Source organism: Hippopotamus amphibius, chromosome 3, assembly GCF_030028045.1.
Source record: "Hippopotamus amphibius kiboko isolate mHipAmp2 chromosome 3, mHipAmp2.hap2, whole genome shotgun sequence".
In the NCBI taxonomy this organism is placed as follows: Eukaryota; Metazoa; Chordata; class Mammalia; order Artiodactyla; family Hippopotamidae; genus Hippopotamus; species Hippopotamus amphibius.
In genome coordinates this window covers 131677782-131701383 of record NC_080188.1, presented here as the reverse complement: position 1 = coordinate 131701383, position 23602 = coordinate 131677782, and the positions used below count along the sequence as shown (strand labels likewise).

At 45.8% G+C, this 23602-nt stretch overlaps 1 long non-coding RNA gene across 2 annotated transcripts; it reads left to right on the top strand.

Annotated features, from left to right (window-relative positions):
* Window positions 1-181: 181 nt before the first annotated feature.
* Window positions 182-22028, top strand: LOC130847913 (uncharacterized). 2 transcript variants are annotated; one of them, XR_009052501.1, is made up of 5 exons: window positions 182-940; window positions 1415-1745; window positions 5006-5093; window positions 5602-5715; window positions 20695-22028. It is a non-coding gene; the product is annotated as an uncharacterized LOC130847913 (long non-coding RNA). The 2 variants fall into 2 exon arrangements; XR_009052502.1 differs by lacking the exon at window positions 20695-22028 and adding an exon at window positions 6159-6846.
* The last annotated feature ends 1574 nt before the right edge of the window (window positions 22029-23602 follow it).

The following is a 23602-nucleotide window of genomic DNA, read 5'->3' as shown; positions in this document are numbered from 1 at the left end:
CGCAGGGCACACAGGCAAGGATTTACTGCCCACCTCGTGGTGCCCATCGGCTCCTGTTACCCTGCAGGATCCTCCTGGTAAGTCTGCTTAGCTTTCCTGCTTTAGGAAGTGACCTGGAGGCCAGCACTTGCCAAGAGCCAGGTGGGTGTGGGCCCCCGTTTGTCTTAGGAGGAAGCTGACTCAGAAAGGACATGGAATGTGTTCACAGTCACACCTCTGGCCAATGGAGCAGTCCAGGTAGGAACTGGGTCCCTGACTGAGTCCTGGTGGCCTGACCTTCTTCAGAGGGGAAGGCCTGGCTCACCTCTGCAGCATCTCTCTGGTTGGAGCCCGCCCCCTCCATCCCTCAGGGCTATTTGGCAAACCCCAGCCAGACGCCTGTTCTTCCTTCCCTGCCTGTGCGGAGGGTGCCGGGAAAAATCCCGGATTCCTGCACACAGGGCCCTGCCTGAATGTCCACTGGACCTCCAGGCCCTGGACAGCATTGGGTGCCGCCTCTGCGTCATCCGCCATCTCCTGGCTTTGCCTCCTCCCATCTGTCCACTGCCCCGAAGCAGGAGGGACGTTACCGGGGCAGGTCGGATCATGCCTTGGCCCCGGGGATTAAGCCAGAGCCCCTCTGCACAACGGCTGCCCCGCTGGCCTCCTGCTCAGCTTTGACGATACACCACCTGGAGCCCTGCCCTGAGCCCTCCGCTCTGTGCTCCACACAGCATGTCACTCCTCACACCTGGGCATCTGCCGGAGGGCTCTGCACGGGCAGAAACGTGCCCTTCTCTGTGTCCACAGGACAGTACCCGTGCCCATGCCATGTGTGACGCTGCTTTACTGAGGAGACCTCATGTCCAGCACAGAGGATCAGAAGGAGGCGGCAGCGTCCAGGCCCAGCTCTGCCACTGACCCTGAGGGTTCCTGGCAGCCCCGTGGCCTGCTGCCCAAGGTGGGTGTGCCAGCCCCGCACCAGGGGTGACCAACTCTGAGCTGAGCACTCGCCAACTCTGAAATCACCTGGGCTCCACGGGACTGGGGTGAAGACCCCAGAAGCTTGGGACACCCTGGGGACACACAAGGTCCAGAACGTGCTCTTCAGAAAGGCTCTGGGACCCCCTTCTTGGAGAAACGGAGTTGTCTGGACCCTCTGGGGCCTCCCCCATGGCGGGAATGGACCAGGCAGGCGCCGGGCGAGCTCCATGCCCAGACGAGGGTAAGTGGGGCCAACTGCCATTTGGCTTGGACTGGCCTCCTCACTCTCTCTGCCCGCAGCCCAAGGCCTCTGCCCACCTCACTGTCCGCCCCCTCCAGGGCCTTCCTAATTGCATTCTCTGGGTCAGGTCATAGGTGGCAGGTGGGGAGCCCAGTTGGGCTGGGCCGCCACCTTCTCCAGGCCCACAGGGAGTCCCACCTGTGTGCCTAGGTCGTTCTGGAGCCTGGAGCCTTCTGGAATCCAGCTGTGGGAAATGAAGTGCTCGCGGACATCAATCTTCAGATGCACTGATGACTAGTCGGGGCTCTCCAGGGAAACAGACAAACAGAATGTGTAGAAAGAGACTCGTTATAGGAACCAGCTCACGTGACCGTGGAGGCTGGGAAGCCCCGTGTCTGCTGTCTGCAGGCTGCAGACCCAGGAAGCCTATTTGCTGGTGGAATCCAGTCCAAGTCTGGAGGCCTGAGAACCTGGGGAGCTGGTGGTGTAAATGCCGGTCCAGGGGTCGGAGATGATGAGGTGGACTGCCCGGCTCAAGCAGGTGAGTGGGAAGAGAAAAGGCAGATTCCTCCCCCCACATCTTTTGTTCTATTCAAGCTCTCGGCCAACTGGGTGATGCTCATCCACAGCGGGAGAGCATCTATTTTACTGAGTCCACCAATTCTAATGCTAACCTCATCCAGAAACACCCCCGACACACCCAGAAATCAAATTTAATCAGGACGCCCATGGCCTGATCCAGTTGATACACGTCCACCCCTTCCAACTCGGCACCAGTACCCACTTCCTCAAACCGTAGCTGATCTCCAAAAGAAAACAACACAAAGGCCATGATTCTGCCTCACATGGTACAACTATCCTGTCTACAACGGAAAACACACAAACCCCTTCCTCAGAAGAGGAGGTGAAGGCCCGCCCTCTCCTCAGGGCTGACGTCCCACAGCTTAAATGCTATGGCGTAAATTCCCAGGGTTAAGTGCTGTGATGCAAAGTCAGTTCATCTAATGTGACATGGCAAGGGGAGAAGAGAGGAAAGAAACAAAGACACACACACACTTATGTAACCAAGCAGGACCCAATGAGGCCTTCCCTCCATGTCCTCTGCCTGCCTTTTGTCTGTAGAAAAATTTTAGTCAAGGAATAGATTTAATCAGAGAAATGAGAAAATGCAGAAAGAAAACAGTTGAGCAAGACAAAATAATAATACTTTAGCCATTAGACAAAGTCAAGAACCTTTAGTTCCTCCTCAGGGTTATAGATCATAGAGCCACATCCTTGAGCTGTTTTGCAGATGTTGAAACCCCCACCAGATGGAGGAAGTCAACTGCCTGCTGACCGCCAGCACACAGACCCCAGACCAGTTGGAACCAGAGGGTTGACGATGTTGACTCCCAATTACCCCACCACCAGCCAATCAGAAGAATGTCTACCAGCTTATCACACACCCCACAACACTCCCTCCCTCACATTGTCTTTAAAAACCTTCCCCTGAAAGCCTTTGGGGAGTGTGGGCCTTTTAAGCACTAGCTGCCTGGACTCCTTGCTTGGTGCCTGCGATAAATGCTGCGCTTTCCTTCACCAGGACCTGGTGTCAGTAGATTGGCTTTACTGCACCCAGGTGAGCAGACCCAAGTTTGGTTCCATAACACTTATAGCATTAGGAGGAAGTAAATATGACAATGACCATCCTGGTTTCTGTAACTGGCCTTGAGGTTGTAGCTGGTATTTATAACTACCTTCTCCCACCACCTGCTCCGTATTCCCTGTCCCTTCAGCACGCTCCTCAGCTGGTGGCTGTTCTGTACCTGGCGGTCAACCCAAACCTTCATTCCTAAAGGGTCTGGGTCATCAGTGGTCCTGCCTGGATGGGGCCGTTGTCATTTTCCTTTGGCCTCAGTCCCAGGGCACAGTAACACTAAGAGATGCCCTAAGGGATCTCCTGCATCCCACGTGCACTTTCTCACCTCCAGTGTGGTGGGAGCAGCAGCCCGATTTCCCCTGGCGGGTCATGGTCAGTCACGCGGCCAATGCAAGCAAGTCTCTTCTTTGCCTGTTGATGTGGAGACACGAGGAGCCCAAGTGGCCAGTGAGTCTTTACTTCCAGTTCAGTGGAATCATTGCTGTGTCTCCTGGTAGAAGCATCCCTCCCTCTGGAACTAAGACCTCTAAGCCAAGAGCACAAGGTCTCAGGAACAGGAAGTAAAACTTCTGCTGGTGGGTCACTAGGGCAGTAGTCAGGGGTGCCACTGCCATTTCCACCCCTTGATTCCTGGACACAGGCGTCTTGGCTGTGAAACAGCGCCGTATAGTGGACACTGTCTCAGTGCATATACAGCTTCCTGGAGAACCCTGCCCAGCCCTGCAGGGTATGGCCACCTTGCTGGTGCTATAACTGAGGCTGTTCCACCGTTCTGCCAAGCCAGCTGCTTCAGGATAGTGGGAAACACAGTAAGACCAGTGAATTCCACAGGCAGAGGCCCCTTGCCACACTTCCTTTTCTGCAAAGAGAGTTCCCTGACCAGAAGCAGTGCCATGTGGAATACCATGAGGGTGCATAAGGCATTCTCTAAGTCCACGGATGGTGGATTTACAGTTTTGGCACAAGTATTGGATGCAAAGAAGGCAAATCCATATCCAGTGTAAGTGTCTATTCCAGTAAGGAAAAACACTGCCCCTTCCACGATGGAAGCAGTCCTGTTACTGAACCAAACTTGGGTCCACTGGCCTGTGCACAGTAAAGCCAATCTACTGACAGCGGGTCCTGGTGAAGGAAAGTGCAGTGTTTATCGCAGGTGTCAGGCAAGAAGTCCAGGTAGCTGGTGCTCAAAAGGCCCGAATGCCTCAGAGACTTTCAGGGAAAGGACTTTAAAGACAGGGTGAAGGAGGGGGTGTTAAGGGGAGTGTGGTCAGTTCATGGACATTCTTTTGATTGGTTGGTGCTTAGGTAATTAGGAGTCAATGTCGTCAGCCTCTGGTTCCAGCTGGTCTGGGATCTATGTGCTGGTGGGCAGCGTAAACTTCTTCCACCTGGTGGGGGTTCCAGTATTTGCAAAACAGCTCAAGGGACACGGCTCAGAATATTATCTGTAGCCCTTGAGGAGGAACTAAAGGTCCTTGACTTTCATGGCTAAACTATGATTATTTTGTCTTCTTTGATTGTTTTCCTTTCTTACTGCATTTTCTCCCTTCTCTGATTAAGTTTACTCTTTGGAACTCAGGGAAGGTCTAGGAGGCTAAAGTTTCTCTATTGACAAGAAGCAGGTGGAGGACAAGGTGGGGTGGGGGGGTCTGTTCTGGGAAGGCACCGTGGGGTCCTGCTTGGTTACGTGCTGGTGTAATTAACCAGCCACTGGGTAGCTGGCTGGTCACCCTGCTGGGTGGTGCCGTATCGGGGGTCCTGTGTTGGTCTCTGCTGCTGGCAGGTTGGGTGCTCAGCCTTGGCGAGTGGAGCCCATGTTGCTGGATGCACACATCACCTCAATCCCTGCCACCACAGCCACTTTGTTCATAAGCCCATTGGGCAATGACAGGGTGATGGGAAAGAGGCTGACCGGGGTCCACAGGACAGGTCTCCTATCCACTCAATTATAAAACCTTCTGCTTAGCTCACCCTTTGGTGAGTGTTCACATGGGACACAGATACTTTCAGGATTCTTGCCCATGCACATCCCTCTTCCCAAAATTTCCTTGTCACCAACTTTCTAATCATGTTGATTCCAATCTCTGACCACCTAGCCAAACCACTGGCCACAGCCCACGGATCCAGTTATAATCACTTATCTGGCCATTTTGCCTTCCAAGCAACGTACAGGACCAGGTGCACTGCCCGAAGCTCTGCCCACCAGGAGGATCGCCCTTCACCTTGTCCTTGAGGGATGTCCCACCACTGGTGAGTGGAGCCTGCTTATCATGCAGGACCATCTGTAAACCAGACCAAGTCACCTCTTCCTCTGTCAGTGGATCCTAGGAAACTCCCCCCAAGACCATAGGTTCAGGCCGGGAGAGAGAAGGCAGTGTAGCAGGGGTGGGGGCCGTGGGCACTTGGGCCACTTCTTCAAGCAACTTACTTGTGCCTTCAGGGCTTGCACAGGCAGGCTCACCTATATACCACTTCCATTGGATGGTGGAGTGTCTCTCTGCACACCCAGCTTTATGGCTCCGTGGGTCAGATAAAGATGACACCCAGTTCGTGATAGGCAGGTCACATGGTAACTTGGCGACCCATGATTAGTTGTTCAGTCTCTGCTGAGGCTAGCAGCAGGCCCAGAGCTGTTTCTCAGGAGGAGAGAAGTCATCTGGGGTGGATGGCAGGGTCTTGCTCCAAAATCCTAAGGGCCTGCCCTGTGATTCACCTCGAGGGGCTGCCAAAGACTCAAAGAGCATCCCTTTCTGCCCAGACACTTCAGGCACCGCTGGACCTGATGGATCACGTGGCCACAGGGCAGACCAGCCTGGACCCACTGCAGAGCCTTCTCCTGTGTGGGCCCAGCCCCAAACCAGCATTTGTCCAGGTCAGTCAGTCAACAGGCCGGAGTAACACACCCAAATGAGGACTGTGTTGTCTCCAGAATCCAAAAAGTCCCGCTAGCATTAGCCCAATTTTTTGGTTGCAGGAGGGGCCAGATGCAACAATCTATCCTTCACCTTAGAAGGGATATCTTGCCAGTTTACTGGACCCCCTAGAACTTTCGCTGAGATAGATGGCCCCTGAATTTTTGTTGGATTTTTTTTCCTACCCTCTGACATGCAAATATCATACCAATAAGTCTGGAGTAGTTGCTGCTTTTGCTCAGTAGGTCCAATCAGTATAATGTCATCAGTGAAGTGGCCCAGTGTGATGTCTTGTGGAAGGGAAAGGTGACCAAGGTCGTTGTGAATTCAACTGTGACTGAGGGCTGGAGAGCTGACTTACCCCTGGGGTAGGACAGTGAAGTGTACTGCTTGGCCTTGCCAGGTAAAAGCAAATGGCTTCTGCTGGGCCTCATGGACAGGGATGGAGAAGAAGGCATCTGTCAAATCAAGAGTTGCATGCTGAGTACCAGGGGATGTGTGACTTTGCTCAAGCAATGAAACTACATCCAGTACAGCAGCTACAGTTGGAGTCACCACCTCTTTAAGCTTATGAGAATCCACTGTCACTGTCCAAGACCCACCTGTCTTCTGCACAGGCCAAATAGAATGGGGATGTGGTGGAATTACCTCCCCTTCATCCTTCAAGTCCTAGATGGAGGCACTAATCTCTGCAATCCAATCAGAAATGCTGGTTGTTTTACCATCTTCCTTGCTAGAGGCAGTTCTAGTGGCTTCCACTTGGCCTTTCCCACCATTAATAGCCCTCCCTCTGTGGGTCAGGGAACCAGTGTGGGGACTCTGCCAACTGCTGAGGATTCTATTCCAGTTATGCCTTCTAGTGGGCCCGCTTGTGGGCGGGCCTGAGCTGGACCTGCCCCGACCCTCTGACCTCCAGGGCCCCTATCTGACTTGGGGGCCATGGGGAAGTTTGGGTTCTCCTGCAATTAGTGTCAGTTTAGAGCCCATGTCCAGGAGTCCCTGGAAAGTCTTTTTATTTCCCCTTCCCCAGACAGAGCGCTGTCACCTGTGAGTGGCTGCAGGTCCTCTGGGGAAGGCTGGGAGAAAGATTGGCGGCACCTATTTCCAGTGGTGTCCTGGTCCTTCCTCAAGGGGACCCAGCCTCCCCTTTCTTCAAGGGTTCTGGGTCTGAAAACCGGCTCAAGTCTGGGGACTGATTGAGCAGCCATGGCCCTCTGTTTTCACGATTCGGGTTAGACATTTGTTCACTGGACCTAGGACTTCTCCCTCGTCCTGATGGAGTAAGAGTCCAGCAGGCTTCCTGCCCAGCTCACATCTAGGAAAACGAGGGTCAACCAGCCGAGGCCATGGGTCAGCGTGATTCTGACTATTCTAACCACTACCTCAGCCCTGCCAACCATTCTCATCACCATGCCCACCTTGCCTTTGGCAGTGAGTGCCTCCACTTGGCCCCAGCCACCCCAGGATCCAGTGACCTCACTCACTTAGGTTTGCTAGTTCAGTGACTGCAGCTCCCACCAAGAGGTCTGGACAGCAGAGAAGGGGGCCCTCTGAGGATGCGGTCTGAAGGGATGCCGGCCCCGCCCCCCCCCCCAAGGATGTGCTCCCCACAGTCATGGTGAGAGGGTTTTCTGCACCCTCCTGGGAGGGTGAGCAGGTCTTACACAGCAAATGCACTTCGACATCCTGTATCCCTGAGCCTTTGACCAAGGGAGGTAGGCCATCTCCTTTTCACCCATGATGGGCCATCTTTTAGTCCCTGTTTCAGCCAAGCAGCCAACTGACTGTGAGAGCCCTCCCTCACCCCCAGAGCTGCAACATGAGATCCAGAATCCGTGCTCAGAGGGCTCATGTCAATAAATCTGGTCCGGCCAATCTCATCTTCCTTCCTCCCGTATCCCACACCTTCAGTTTCCATCTCGCACGTTCCCTCAGCTTCTGCCCGTATAAATTAGAAAACTCAACTCGTTTCTCTGGAATGCAGCACCCCTCATCATGAGTCGCACTTTGTACCTTATGTTTGAGGACCTGCTGGGACTTGAGTCTAGTTATGGGTCTAGAAGCAAAGAGGTGGTGAGGGTGGGTCCTGAGGAGAAGCAGCAGTGTTTTCCATGGCACTGCCTCTGGGGGCTGTAAGCATCTCCCCAGATGGAGGTGGAAAGGCTCCTACCTGTTAGAAGTGGGGAGACCTTTTCCACTGGCAGAGAGGACTCATCAGAATTTAAGGGCTCAGTTTGCCCCGCCTCCTTCGGAGTCTTCCCACACATCCTCACTGCAACACAGTCTCCCAGTCCTTCTGCTTTAACCACAGACACCCTGTGAGACTGGGAGTTCAATCTAGGTTGTGAGTCAGGATGAGATTCTGCATTTGGTTGTCAGTAACCTCAGCCTTGCAGTGGCAGGAGATGAGGCTTTCCTCGGGTCACACACAGAAGCTCTTAGGCTACTTATGGGGCACTTGAGCTGGGAATCTGAAACCCCGAACTCACTCTTTTCTTGAACCACTGTGTCCAGAAACACCAGGAACCACTAGCCAATGTCATCGTACTCTTCAGTTTCCCAAAGACGTCCAGAAGTATCCTATGCAGAGTACATCCTATACAGGGTAATGCAACTCCGTGCTTCATTTAAGTGGTTGATGGGGAGGCTGCAGATACTTGGGGTCTCTCTCTTGCCAGGTCCCGCCATGGACTGTCAGTGCTTCCTCTCTGGCTGAAAATAGAGTCCTTGGCATCTTAAAATCCCATCGAATTAGAAAGCTGATTCCAGAAACGTGGAACCAATTCAGAAAAGTCATTCTTAACATTCTTCACCCTCTGGAACCACATTCAGTACCAAAATCTGTATTAGTGGGGATTTTCCAGAGAAAGAGAGCCACTGAGAGATAGAGATTTATGTTGGTAACTTGGCTCACGCAATTATGGGGGCTAAGAAGTCCTTTCATCTGCTGTCTGCAAGAACGCGACCCAGGAAAGCTGCTGGTGTGATTCAGTCCAAGTCCAAAGGCCTTGGACCGCCAAGGGCAGAAGGTCAATGTCCAGCTCAGGCAACCAGGAAGGAAGCAGAGAATTCCTCCTTTCTCCCCCTTGTGTTCTATTCAGGCCTCGCTGGACGGGATGGTGCCCACCCACACCGGGAGGCCACTTGCTCTCCGGCATCCATGATTCAATGCTAATCTCACCTGGAAACCTCCTCCCAGATACCCCAGGATCGTGACCTGGTGGTCAGTCACTTTGACTGAAAGTTAACCATCCCAGCAGTGAGAACAAATTCAAAGCCTGCTCTGGAGAGAAGAGCATGGTGTTCCTGTCTGGAGGGGCGGTGTGTGTGTGTTGTGGGGGGGGGGGGGGGGGGGGTGCCAGGCCCTTCCCACCTCCAGGGCTGTGAGGTCCCCATGGAAACATGTGTTGGAGGAGCCCCAGGCCACCCAGGAGGAAGAGAATGTGTAACTTTGAATTATCTAATAGCCACATTAAGAAAAAGAAAGAAAGAGGAACATGAGAAATGCATTTTAATGATATATCCAAATTAATAGCATTTCAACATGTAATCATATAAAAATGATTAAGGAGATAGTTCACAATTTCTTTTCATACTAAGTTTTTAAAAGCAGGCTTGGTTTAAGTTTTTTAAATCAGCCCTTTTAGGGCTTCTGTGGCTGTGACCCTGGGGGCCGGTTGAGCCCCCTGGAAAGCAGCCACCCAGCCCACTGGTAGGGGAGAGCCTTCCCCTTCACCAAGTCTACCTCGTGCTCTCATGAACAGAAACAGGCAGGTATTAGACCTAGAGTAAAGTGCAATGCAGTCATGCCAGGACAAACCCTCCACACCACACTTTCTAACCACAATGCAATAACTAGGAAGAAAATATCCCAAGTGTGGTCACTAGCAGGGCAAAATGAAAACAGAAAGCCTCTAAATAAATCTCAGGATAAAGAAGAAATCTAAACAGCAGTATAGACTTTTTGAAGATAGTTATGAGAACAATTTCTATAAAAACCTTACTCCAGAACAATCGTATAGCTTTCCGTGGATTTCCTAGTAGTCAAGAGACGTTGGGTAAGAACGGACAAAGTGTTCAACTCAAGAATGTCAGGAAAAGAAAAATCCAAAAGAAATGTAAAAGAAGGAATGGGGTAATTAATGGTGGTAAGGGAAGAAATTAACAAGACAGAAAACAGTCAATGGCTTAGTCAATAAAATGAAAAAACTGATTTTTTAAAAGACCAACAAAGTAGGCAAATCTAATCAAAATAAATAGAAGACACATTTCTTAAAATAATGCAAATATGAAAGGTGACATAAACACATGTATGAAAAAGATTAAAAATTAAAGATTTCCATTTCTGACCAAAATGGAGTAAGAGAAACAGATTTTACCCTCACCCTCCCCTTAAACAATAAAAGAAGGACCAAATTCAAGACCGTGGACAGCAGACAACAAATAACAGTGGCCCTTGAGAGATGATACACATATTGGGGGAGGGGGGCTGCAGCTGCCCTGCTTCTGCCCTGGCAGAGCACCAGGCTGAGATGCAGAAGAGGTACTAGGCAGAGCCCAGTGGGGTTTCAGTTGAGGAGGCAGAGCATGGAGCCCAAGGAGGCTGAGGCAGCTGGAGTTCTCAGGTCAGAGAGCCAGAGAGGAGAGGGCTCCCCAGAGGTCTGCAGAAAGTCCCCCTCAAGCCAGCAGAGTACTGGCCAGAGCATACAGGTGAGGAAACTACCAGATGTGGGGCAAGAATTGCCCTAAAGGAGTAGAGGACAGTGCTGTTCTCCCTCAGGTTGGAATGAGGCTGCTCCGTCAGCCAGCATGGAAAACCTTGTAACTCATGGGGCAAGCGGTAGAGTTCAGAGTAGTCTCTTGCCTTACCAATGGGGGCAATTTTCCCTAGACTGAGCACTGCTTCAGGCCTGGCTGACCCGAAAGACTCAAGGTGTTTCCAACTACCTCAACTATATCCCAGTACAAAGCTAAAAAATAGGAAAACAGAAATATCTAGCAGTGAAAAAGATAAAAGTTTCAATATCTAATATCTAATCACAAACGCCATGCATGAAAAAAAATCAGGAAAATATGACACATAATGAAGAGATAAATAAATAAATACCCAGGACTGATAAAGATATTAACAAGGGCAAGGAAGTGAACAGATCAGGATATTAAAACAGTAATTATGACTGTATTTCATAAAGTTGAAAAGTTGAGACATGAAAGATATGAAGAAAAGACCAGATTGAACTCCCACAATGTCTGAAATGCACTGCATTGTATTAACAACACATTACATGTTACAAAAGAAAAAATTAATGAACTTGAAGACATAGACATATATGATACCTAAAATTAACCATAAAGGGAAAAGAGATTTGTTTAAGAATATAAAGTGCACCAAAGAGCACTGCACAACTCCAAGTGGTCTAATAAACACGTAACTGAAGTCTCTGAATAAAAGGAGATAAAGGAGGGGACAGAAAAGTGACTAAAAATTTTCTAAATTTCATGAAAGTTACAAACGCACAGATCCAAGAAGCTCAACAAACCCTAAAAACAAGGAACATGAAGAAAACAATACTAAGACACAGCATAATCTATGGTTCAAAGCTATAGTAAAGAAAAAGTAAAGTTTAAGCATTCAGAGGAAAAAGATACATAGGTACAGAGGAATATGGTACCTACAAACATGTTAAAATAAGGACAATACAGATTTCTCATTGGTAACAATGCAAGAAGATGATGAAGTATAATTTTTAAAGTACTGAGAGAAAAAAATCTGTCAATTTAGGATTGTATACCCAGTGAAAGTACCTTGCAAGAGTTAAGAGATTTAAAGATATTTTTCAGGCATTCAAAACCTGAAACAATTCATCACCAGCAGACTAGCACTACAAAATATTAAAAAACATCTTTCAGGCAAATGGAAAATTGTATGAGATAGAATTATAGATGTACACAAAAGAATACCAGAAGTGGTAACTGAATAAATATATTTAAATTGTTGTTATTACTTAAATATTTTAAAAAGATAAGTCATAATTTAAACAACATAATAACAACTTACTGTGGGGTTGTGAGCATGTAGAAGTAAATTACATAACAACAATAGTACAAAGGCCAGGAGAGAGGAATGAAAGTAACTTTTGTAAAGTTCTTATACTACTTGTAAGTCATATAATATCACTTGAAGGCAGACTATAAATTTAAGATGTAAAATATAAACCCCAAAGCAACTAACAAAATAAGAAAACCAAGAGTTATAGTTAATAAGCCAATAAAGGAACTAATGACATCATTAAAAATTACAATACTTAATTAATTTTTTAAATCCAGGGAAAAAAGGAACAAACAGAAGATGACTAAATAGGAAACAAAGAGTAAGATGACAGACCTAACCAAATCAATTATCACATTAAGTGTAAATGGTCTAAATACCCCAATTAAAAGGCAGATGTCATATTGGACAAACAAAAAAACAAAAAACCAAGATCTAACTCTACACTGCCTTTTAGAAGCACAATCAAATATAAAGACACAAATATGTTAAAAGTAAAACAATACTCAGACAGGAAGTGGTTAAAGAGGCCTCGATTATCCTGGTAGTCAAGTCCAAGGCTAAGTCTAAGGTGAAGTGACTGAGGCACTTGCTTCAGACAGTAAATTTAAGGATGTGCCCCCAAAAGACTCATCAATCAAGATAAATAATATCAATGCAGTATTTTTAAATACACATTTATGTAAAAATATTCCATGAAAACAAAAATATAAGTTTTAAATGAAGATGGGATTAATAATGGTATTGTGTCATGCCAAGCTTTACTGGGGCCTGAGGCAAAGGGAAAAAATTAGCCCTGTGGGAATCCTTGACCTGGAGGCATCCAGCTAAATCATGCCCAGTTTCCTGGCCCACAGACAACTGTAAGATAAAATACTTTTTTTTTATCATTTTAAGCCACTAAGTTTTGGGGTATTTGTTATGCAATAATAAATAATTAGTACAGATTTCAAAGGATATCTGTATCAAAACTAATCAAAAGAAACCTGGAGTCACAAACATTAAGAAAAAAGAAAAATCTCTAAAAAGCAAACAAACAAACAAACAAAAAACCAACATTACACCTCAAGGAACTAGAAAAAGAAAAACTAAGCCCAAAGTTAGCAAAAGGAATGAAATAGTAAAGATTAGAGCAGAAATAAATGGAATAGAGAACAGGAAAACAATAGAAAAGATTAACAAAACTAAGAGTTTGTTCTTTGAAAATATAAAGAAAATTAACAAATGTTTAGCTAGAGTAACCAAGAGAAAAAAAAAAAAAACAGGATTCAAATAAATAAAATTACAAATGAAAGGGGAGACATTATAGCTAACACCACAGAAACACAAAGGATTATAAGAGACTACTATAAATAGTTATTCACCAACAAATTGGACAACCTACAAGAAATGGATAAATTCCTAGAAGCATACAACTTACTGAGACAAAATCATGAAGAAATAGAAAATCTTAACAAATGAGTAAGGAGATTGAATCACTAATCAAAAACATCTCAATAAAGGATCAGATGAATTCAGACCATCAGAATTCACTGATGAATTCTACTAAACATTTAAAGAAAAATTAATGCCAGTCTTTCTCAAAATTTTCCAGAAATTGAAGAGAAGGGAATACTTCCAAACTCATTTTACAAGATCAACATTACCCTGATACCAAAGCCAGATAAGGACACTACAAGAAAAGAAAACTATAGACCAGTATCCCTGATGAATATACAGGCAAAAATTCTCAACAAAATACTAGCAAACCAAATTCAACAGCACATTAAAAGGATAATACACTATGATCAAATGGGATTCACCCCTGGGATGCAAGGATGGTTCAACATACACAAATCAATCAATGTGATACAATGCATTAATAGAATGAAAGATAAAACTCATATGTTCAGGCTTCCTATGTGGCACAGTGGTTGAGAATCCAAGTGCCAATGCAGGGGAGACAGGTTCGAGCCCTGCTCCAGGAAGATCCCACATGCCACAGAGCAACTAAGCCCGTGAGCCACAACTATTGAGCCCATGTGCCTCAACTACTGAAACCCATGTGCCTAGAGCCCATGCTCCTCAACAAGAGAAGCCACAGCAATGAGGAACCTGCACACCACAACAAAAGTAGCCCCCCACTCACCGCAATTAGAAAAAGCCTGTGTGCAGCAACAAATACCCAACATAGCCATCAATCAGTCGATCAATCAATCATATGTTCATCTCAATAGATGCAGAAAAAGCACTTGACAAAATTCAACATCCTTCCACGATAAAAACTCTTGACAAAGTGGGTATAGAAGGAACACACCTCAACATAATAAAGGCCATATATGACAATCCCATGGCTACCACCACACTCAATGATGGAAAGCTGAAAGCTTTTCCTCTAAGATGAGGAAAAAGACAAGGGTGCGCACTGTCACCACTCCTATTCAACAAAGTACTGAAAGTCCTAACCAGAACAATCAGACAAGAAAAAGAAATAAAAGACATCCAAATCAGAAAGGAAGAAGTAAAACTGTCTCTTTTTGAAGATGACATGATCTTATATGTAGAAAACCCTAAAGATTCCACACAAAAAAAAACCTGTTACTACTCATCAACGAATTCAGTAAAGTTGCAGGATACAAAATCAACAAGCAAAAATCAGTTCTGTTTCTATACACAAATAACAGACTATCTGAAAAAAGAAATGAAGCAAACAATCCCATTTACAATAGCATCAAATACAAGAAAATACTTAGGAATAAGTTTGGCCAAAGAGGTGAAAGATTTGTACACTGAAAACTATAAGACATTAATGAAAAAATGGAGGAAGACACAAATAAATGGAAAGATAGCCCATGTTCATGGATAGGAAAATTAATACTGTTAAAATGTCTATACTACCCAAAGCCATCTATATATTCTATGCAATCCCTATCAAAATTCCAATGGCATTTTTACAGAAGTAGAAAAATATTCTAAAATTCTTAGGGAACCACAGAAGACCCCAAATAGCCAAAGCAACATTGAGAAAGAAGAACAAAGCTGGAGGCATTACACTTCCTGATTTCAAACTATACTACAAAACTATAGTGATTAAAACTGTACAACATTGGCATAAAAACAGACTCACAGACCAATGGAGCAGAATCAAGAGTGCCATATAAATGCATGCATATAAATAATATTTGACAAAGGATCCAAGCATACTCAATGGAGAAAAGGTAATCTCTTCAATAAATGGTGTTGAGAAAACTGGACAGCCACATGCAAATGAATGAAACTGGAACCCTACCTCAGACCATTCACAAAAATTAACTCAAAATGGATTAAAGACTTAAATGTAATATTTGAAACCATAAAACTCCTAGAAGAAGATAAAGGTGGTAAGCTCCTTAACATTAGTCATGGAAATGATTTTTGGGGGAATGAAACCAAAATCATAAGCAACAAAAGGAAAAATAAGCAAATGGGACCGCATCTAACTAAAAGGCTTCTGCACAGTGAAAGAAACAATCAAGAAAATGAAAAGGCAACCTATAGAATGGGAGAAAATATTTGCAAACCATGTATCTGGTAAGGGGTTAATATACAAAAGATATAAAGAACTCATAAAACTCAATAGCAAACAAAACCCCAAAAAAATCCAATTGAAAAATGAGCAAAGGTCCTGCACAGACATCTTTCCAAGGAAGACATGCAGATGGACAACAGGCCCATGAAAAGATGCTCAGCACCGCTAATCATCAGGGAAATGCAAATCAAAACCACAATGAGAGGGACTTCCCTGGAGGTCCAGTGGTTAAGACTCTGCACTCCCAATGCAGGGGGCCTGGGTTCTATCCCTGGTTGGGGAACCAGATCCCACATGCACACCACATCTAAGATCCAGCACAGCCAAAACAAATACATAAATATTTTTAAAAAAGAAAAGATTAAAAAAAACCCACAATGAGCTATCACCTAGCACCTGTCAGAATGGCCATCATCAAAAAGACAACAGAGACATCATAGGTGGTGCAGTGGTTAAGAATCCGCCTGCCAATGCAGGAGACACAGGTTTGATCCCTGGTCCAGGAAGATCCCACATGCCGCAGAGCAGCTAAGCCCATGTGCCACAACTATTGAGCCTGTGCTGTAGAGCCCGTGAGCCACAACTACTGAAGCCCACGCACCTAGAGCCCATGCTCCGCAACGAGAGGCCACTGCAATGAGGAGCCCACACACCACAACAAAGAGTAGCCCCTGCTCACAAGTAGAGAAAGCCCGTGTGCAGCAATGAAGACCCAACACAGCCAATAAAATTAATTAATCAATTAATTAATTAATGTAAAAACAACAAGAGATAACAAGTGCTGGTGAGGATGTAGAGGAAAGGGAACCTTGTTCACTGTTGGTGGGAGTGTAAATTGGTGCAGCCACTATGGAAAACAGTATGGAGGGTCCTCAAAAAATTAAAAATAGATTTACTATATGATCTAGCAATCCCATTTCTGGGTATATATCTGAAGGATATAAAATCACTCTCTCTCTCTTTTTTTTTTATTAATTTATTATTTATTTTATATTTGGCTGCATTGAGACTTCACCGCTGTGCCCAGACTTTCTATAGTTGAGGAGAACTGGGGCTACTTTTCATTGTAGTGCATGGGCTTCTCAGTGCGGTAGCACCTCTTGTTGCAGAGCACGGGCTCTAGGAGTGTGGGTTTCAGTAGCTGCAGCATGTGGGCTCAGTAGTTGTGGCTTGCAGGCTCTAGAGCACAGGCTCAGTAGTTGTGGCACACAGGCTTAGTTGTCCCATAGCATGTGGGATCTTCCTGGACCAGGGCTCAAACCTGTGTCCCCTGCATTGGCAGGCGGATTCTTAACCACTGCAACAAAGCCCCAATGCAGCCATAAATAAATAAATAAATAAATAAATAAATAAACAAACAAACAAATCTTTTTTTTCTAAAAAAAAGAATATTACCATGGATAAAGAAGGTCATTTCACAATAATTAAGGGGTCAATTAAGGAGATGAGAATCCTAAATGTTAATGCATTAAGCAAAACCTAATTGATCCAGAGGAGACAGAGATAAATCTGCTATTATAGTTGGAGACTTCAACACTCCTCCCTTCATACCTGGTGGAGCATATAGACAGAAAATCCAAAAATACATAGAAAAGGTAAATAACACTATCAACCAACTTGACCTAATTGACATTGATAGAAAATTCCACGCAGTAGCAGAAAAATATACATTGTTTTTTAGATGCACATGAAATAGTTACCAAATTAAACTATCTTATGGGCCATCAAACAGGTCTTGATAAATGTAAAAGGATTCTAGTTATACAAAGTATACTGTCTACCCATAATGGAATTAAATTGGACAAATACTTAGACTAATAATACATCTTATTATATCTGGAAAGTCTCCAAACACTTGGAAGTAAAAAATAGATCTAAACAGTCCATGATTCAAAAATAATTCAGAATAGAAATTAGATGCTACTTTGAACTGAATAAACATGAAAACATAATACTTCAAAATCTGTGGAATGCGGTACTCAGAGGAAAATTTAAAGTGCCAACATGCATTAAAGCTGAATAAATCCCTGACTTCAGCTTCCTTAAGTAACTAGAAAAAGAAGAGCGAAGTACCCAACTCAAGTAAAAGAAATGTAAAAAACAAGAATCACAGCATAATCAGTGAAACTGAGAGCAGAAAACCATAGAGAAATCAATGAATCAAAAGCTGGTTCTTTGCAAAGGCCATTGAAATCAACAGAAGCCAAAATTATGAAGAAAAAAAGAAAAGACATGAATTACCAATGTCAGGAATGAGTTAAGGGACATCAATACAGATTGTATAGGTATTAAAAGAATAATAAGGGAATGTTGTGAACTTTATATTAACAAAGTCATCAGTGTAGGTCAAATAGGTGAAATTCCTTAAGAGACACAAACTACCAAAACTCATTCAAGAAGAAATAACCAGGACGTCCCTGGTGGTCCAGTGGTTACAGATCCGCCTTCCAATGCAGAGGACACGGGTTTGATCCCTGGTCAGGGAACTAAGATCCCACATGCCTCAGGGCAACAAAACCTGCGTGCTGCAACTAGAAAACCTTCATGCCACAACTACAGAGCCCATGCGCTTGGGAGCCTGTGTGCCATGACTAGAGAGAAGCCTGCACACTGCAACAAAGATTCCACGTGTTGCAACTAAGACCTGACACAGCCATAAGTAAATAAATATTGTTTTAAAAAAGAATAACCAAAATAGTGTCATATCTATTTAATAAATTAAATTTGTAGCAAAACAAACAAACAAAAACTTTCTATTTTTTCTTCTCCAGGCCTAGATAGAACAACTGGTGAATTTTTTCAAATATTTAAGGAAGAAATAAAACCAATTCTGCCTAAACTCATCAAGAACAATCAAAAAGGATGAAATACTTCCCAACTCTTTCTATGAAATCAGAGTTAGCTTGATACCAAAGCCAGACAAACACAACACAAGGAAAGAAAACTACAGATATTCCCCATAACATAGAGTCAAAAATTCTAAAGAAAAGCTTAGCAAGTCAAATCCAGCAACACAAGTGGGATTTATTCTAGAAATGCAAGTTGGTTCAACATTTTAAAAAATCAACTCAATTAATTGACCATATTAAGTTTTAAAATAAAGGGCATATCATTATTTCAATAGATGCAGGAAAAAAAAAACATTTGACAAAATCCAATTGCCATTTACAATTTTAAAAATCCCAGCAAACTAGGAATCATAGGAAACTTTCTCAGCCTAATAAAGGGCCTCAAACTTAATGGTAGAAACCCGGCTGATTTCTCTCTAAGATCGGAACAAGACAAGGATGTCTCTTTTCAAGACTTCTAGCTAGGGACTTCCCTGGTGGCACAGGGGTTAAGAATCCACCTGCCCAGAAATAGAGACACAGATGTAGAGAACAAACATGTGGACACCAAGTGGGGAAAATGGGGAGGGTTGGGGTGGGATGAATTGGGAGATTGGCATTGCCATATATACATTTCTAATAGGAAAAAAATCAAATTTTACACCTTAAATATATGCAGTTTATTGTATGTCAATTACACCTCAATAAAAGTTCTTTAAAAAAGAGAATCCGCCTGCCAATGCAGGGGACGTGGGTTCAAGCCCTGGTCTGGGAAGATCCCACATGCCACAGAGCAACTAAGCCCGTGCACCACAACTACTGAGCCCGCATGCTGCAACAACTGAAGCCCACGTGCCTAGAGCACGTGCCTAGAGCCCGTGCTCCGCCATAAGAGAAGCCGCTGCAATGAGAAGCCCGCGCACCACAACAAAGAGTAGCCCCCACTCACCATAACTAGAGAAAGCCCATGCCCAGCAACTAAGATCCAACATAGCCAAAAAATTTAGTTTTCTTAAAAAAAAAAAAAAAAAAAAAAGACCTCTAGCTAACATTGCTCTGGAAGTTTTAGCTAGTGCAATATGACAAGAAAAAGAAACCAAAGACATTCAGACTGGAAAGTAAGAGCAAAATATTCTTATTCCTAGAAAACACGATCATCTGTGAAGAAAATCTGACCAAATCTACAAAAACAATACTCTAATTAAAGTGTGTTTAGTGAGGTTGCAAAACACAAGACCAGTACAGAAAATCAATGGCATTTCTATGTACCAGCAAAGAACAACTGGAAAAAGAGCTTTAAATTGCCCTTTATAATAACATCAATAATATTACATAGTTAATTATAAACATGGTAAAAGATGTGCAAGACCTGTACGCTGAAAACTACAAAATGTTGGTGAGAGACATTGAAGAACTAACAGATGGAGAGGAACATGATATTCAGGAACTGAAAGATGCAATAGTAAAATATTAATCTCCCCCAAGTTGATCTATAGATTCAACACAATCTGAATCAAAATCCCAGCAGATTTTTTGTGGAAATTGGCAAACTGACTTTTAAAAATCCATGTGTTCTTTATGACTCATATAAATTTATTTTCATGCTTCAATTGATATATTTTTTTAATCTGTGAATGTTTGGAAGTTATCAGATTAGGATGGAACACATCGTAATTTTTACCATTAGAATTAGTGAAAATTTTTTCTTTTCATGGCTTTTCACATCCCAGAAGAGCTCTCACGAGCAAATTAATATTTTTTCAGCATGGAATAAATGCACACAAGAGTCCGTCTCCAAGTCCTCTCCTCTCTGTCTTTAGTCTAACTTTGTCCCGGTGACAATCCCATGTGGTTTGGGGTTTTCATATTAGGCTCCATCACGTGTCAACATCAGACAGGACAAGACCCTCTATCTTGTCCTTTTTATTCAAAACCGATCTACCTCCTCATGGACCTTTATACCTCAATATCAGCATCAGAGAAAGTGCATTGAGCATCCCAATGTGAATTGGGCTGAGATGTGAATGGGGTGGCACTGGATATCTCGGTTAATTTCGGGAGGTTGACATCTTTGTCGCATTGAGGCGTTCCTACATGAAACATCCGTCTGTGCATTCCCAGTGACCTCTACCAGGGTCCTTATTTGAGTCTGGAATGTACCACAGGGAGGCCTGGCATTTTTCTCTTCTGTTAATTTCTAGATGCTCTCAGTTTTGTTACAGGCATGGGTGGCGTCTTCATGTTGCTGTATTTTCTCACTGGGGATTACAGGGATGGAGAGCAGATACCTAGTCTCTCCCACTTTCATGTCTCTCGCAGCGTCTCCCAGGATTTCTCTTATTGTTTGAGAACTTTGTTGGCAAAGTGAATGTTACTTTGGGAAATGTGCTAAATATTCTGAAGCTTGGTGTCTCTGAAAGTGTTTTTGGTTTGCTTTCACATTTAAATAATAATGATACCCTAGAAAGTCCTCTGTGCAGCAAAGTTATGTATCCTCTGTTTTTCCCGAATACAGCCTTGTCTCCTGGTACCCAGCACAGCCCTTGAGAAGAACGACGTGACTCTCATCCTTTCAGGCAGTCTGTGGGTTACTCTGGAACATTCCGGAACTTTAGTCTTTGTGAGTGGTGCTGCGATGGGTCTGGTTTCTTGCTTTTCTCTCCTGTTCGGCCCCTGAGAGCTTTTTCTCATGTTTCTTTCCTTCTGAGGTACTTAATTAGGTTACTTTTTCAAATATCTCGTCCTGCTTCTCTTTCCCTCCGTGACTCCTCTTACCCGATCAACCTGTGTACGCGTTTCTCCCCAACGCTCAGCGTCCCCCTTCTGTTTTCTATCCATTATTCTTCCTGAATCGTCCTGAATTCCTCCACTTGGTACTCCATGTTGCAGCACCACAGTTACGATTTGTGTAGGTGCAAACCACCAATTGGCGCTAAAGCAGTGAGGAAACGTTTGAGGAGTAACAGGATATTTACACAGTTTCAAACTTCCTCCCCACAAAACATCCATTACAAAGGGCAAAATATTAATTTTACCCTGTACAGTAACTGGAAGCCTGCTTCGTACACCATCAAGCAAGTGCTCAAAGTCAGAATCTCCAGGTCGTCCTCTCTTAGCTGTGATGGAGTCACCAGGACCCTGTTCGCCACAGAGCAGGGCACAACCTGCGGCACTGTGGTGTTCCAACCCAGACCACAGGACTGAGGGATCTGCGAAGGAAAGGAAAGAGCCGGGGGACCCCATGACTCTCCAGCTGAGCCCAAGGGCTCACGAAGTTGGGGAGGCAGAGATCAGAGTTCAGGGAGCTTGAGGCAAGTAGAATTTGCAGGCACATCCGTAGAGGGAGGGAAAGGGGGAGACAGAGAGAGACACATCGCAAACACACGCATGCACGCACGAGCGCGCACACACACACACACACACTGGCTCGCCGCGGCCTGTAGTGCACCTGGAAGTCTATCACACTTGCTGAACTTTCCTCAGATCCGTTCATCTCTCCAGGTTCTAGGATTTCTCCAGGGTTGATTCTGCGGGTCCCCATGTAGCGACCAGTTCCTGCGTTGGGATGGTCACTCCGCCTCCCTCTGCAGGGGCAAGTGGACATGGGGGCAGGACCTGTGGGTCCCGCTGACGGACGTTGTGGTCAGACGAGCGAGGCTGTAGGCTGCCGGCCACGAAGGAGAGAAGAGCAGTCAGTCATATGAAGTATTCTGGACGTTCTGCAAAGAAGCCAGACACAAAAGGGCACATCCCGTATGAGTCATCAAACATGTCAAATACCGTATGAGAGGATCGAGTGCCGTCTGATTCCATCCACAGGAGGTCCCTGGAGGAGTCAGATTCAGAGAGACAGACAGTAGATGGTGGGGCTGGGGCTGGGGGAGGGGAGGGGAGGGGAGTGAGTGTTCCATGGGGACAGAGTGACCATTTGGGAAGGTGAGAAAAGTCCGAAGGCAGAGGGTGTGGTGGTTGCCCGACAGGGTGATTACACGTCATGCCGCGGAGCTGAGCACCCGGGGTTGTGACGGTGAATGTTATGTCCTCTGTGCCACACCACAGTCTTAAAAAGGCAGAAGCTCTCTGGAGAAGCCATGGCACATGATGCTCAGGGATGGGGATGGGGAAGTCACAGCTGATTCAGTTCTGCCCGGCGCAGGGCAGGAGGCTGGCCGCAGGGGGCGGGCAGGGGAGGACTCAGGGGAAGGCGCGGGCTCCCTCTTGGACACGTGGAGCTTGGGATATCTGAGAAACACCCACATAGAAGCAAAGTGGGGGTGGGGGAGGCAGGAGAGTTCCCTGCATCCAGTGACGCTGAATCCACAGGAACGGATGAAACCACCCAAGGAGCTGGAGCGAGAAGAGAAAGGATCCAGCCCCGAGGAGCCCCGAGAGTTCAGCAAGCGCGAGAGAGGAGAAGGGGCACTGACGTCAGTGCCACAGAAACTGAGGGAATGGAGCAGTGATGCCCAGTGACAACGCCCCCCTCCCAGGGTCCACAGTGGGGTGGGCTGGGCTGCCCTGCGAGGGCGGCGGCGAGGATGGAACCCTGTCTCTGGGTTTGGGAGCACAGAGGTCATGGGTGGGGGGAGGGGCGCAGCCCGACAGGAGGCTCCCAACTGCATCCTCGCACCAACAGGGCCCCCAGAACTGACCTGGAATCTGGATGCGACCCCCATGACCACGGTGCGGTAAATCAGGGCCCGAGCAGCCCTTGACTCTGCCTCCTGGAGCCTGGCCTAGAGCTGAAGGAGGGGACCGACCAGGCTGCCTCTTGCCTCCCCGGGAGCCAGTGCTCCCAGAGGACACCGGGGTTCGCTGAGCAAACTTCTGAGTGTACGGAGAAAATGGTCCCACGTCCTCTTCCACCTTCCATGGCTCACATGGGTCACACCACCCAGACCAACCTGGAACCCGGCAGGGAGGGTGGTTCTGGGAAATACACTTGCGGTTCTGCTCAAGTGGTGCCCTGCCAGTCCACCATGGTCCACCCTCCTCCCCTTGGCATCCCCAGGCAACTCTTCTCTTACAAAAACACAGTGTCACTGAGATGAACTCACACACCATGAAATTCACTCTCTTAGTTACCAGTCAGTGGCTGTCAGCATCTTCTCAGGGTCCTGCGACCACCAGTACCATCTAAGGGGTGGGGGGTGGGATGGGTAGATAACTTTGATAACTTTGTCATCCCCCGAAAAGGACCCCGGCACCCATTAGCCCCTCCCCAGCCCCTCCTGGCCACGACTTCACCTTCTGTCCCTGGATTTGCGTATTCTGGATTTTTCATACAAACGGAGTCATACAAAACCCCACACACCTTTCTTGATTGTTCTTAACTTCCAAATAAAGGCAAATAAAGACAAAGTAATGCTTCTGATGAGGTGCGACTACACCTGTACAACCAAAAGCACGCTCCCCTCCCCACC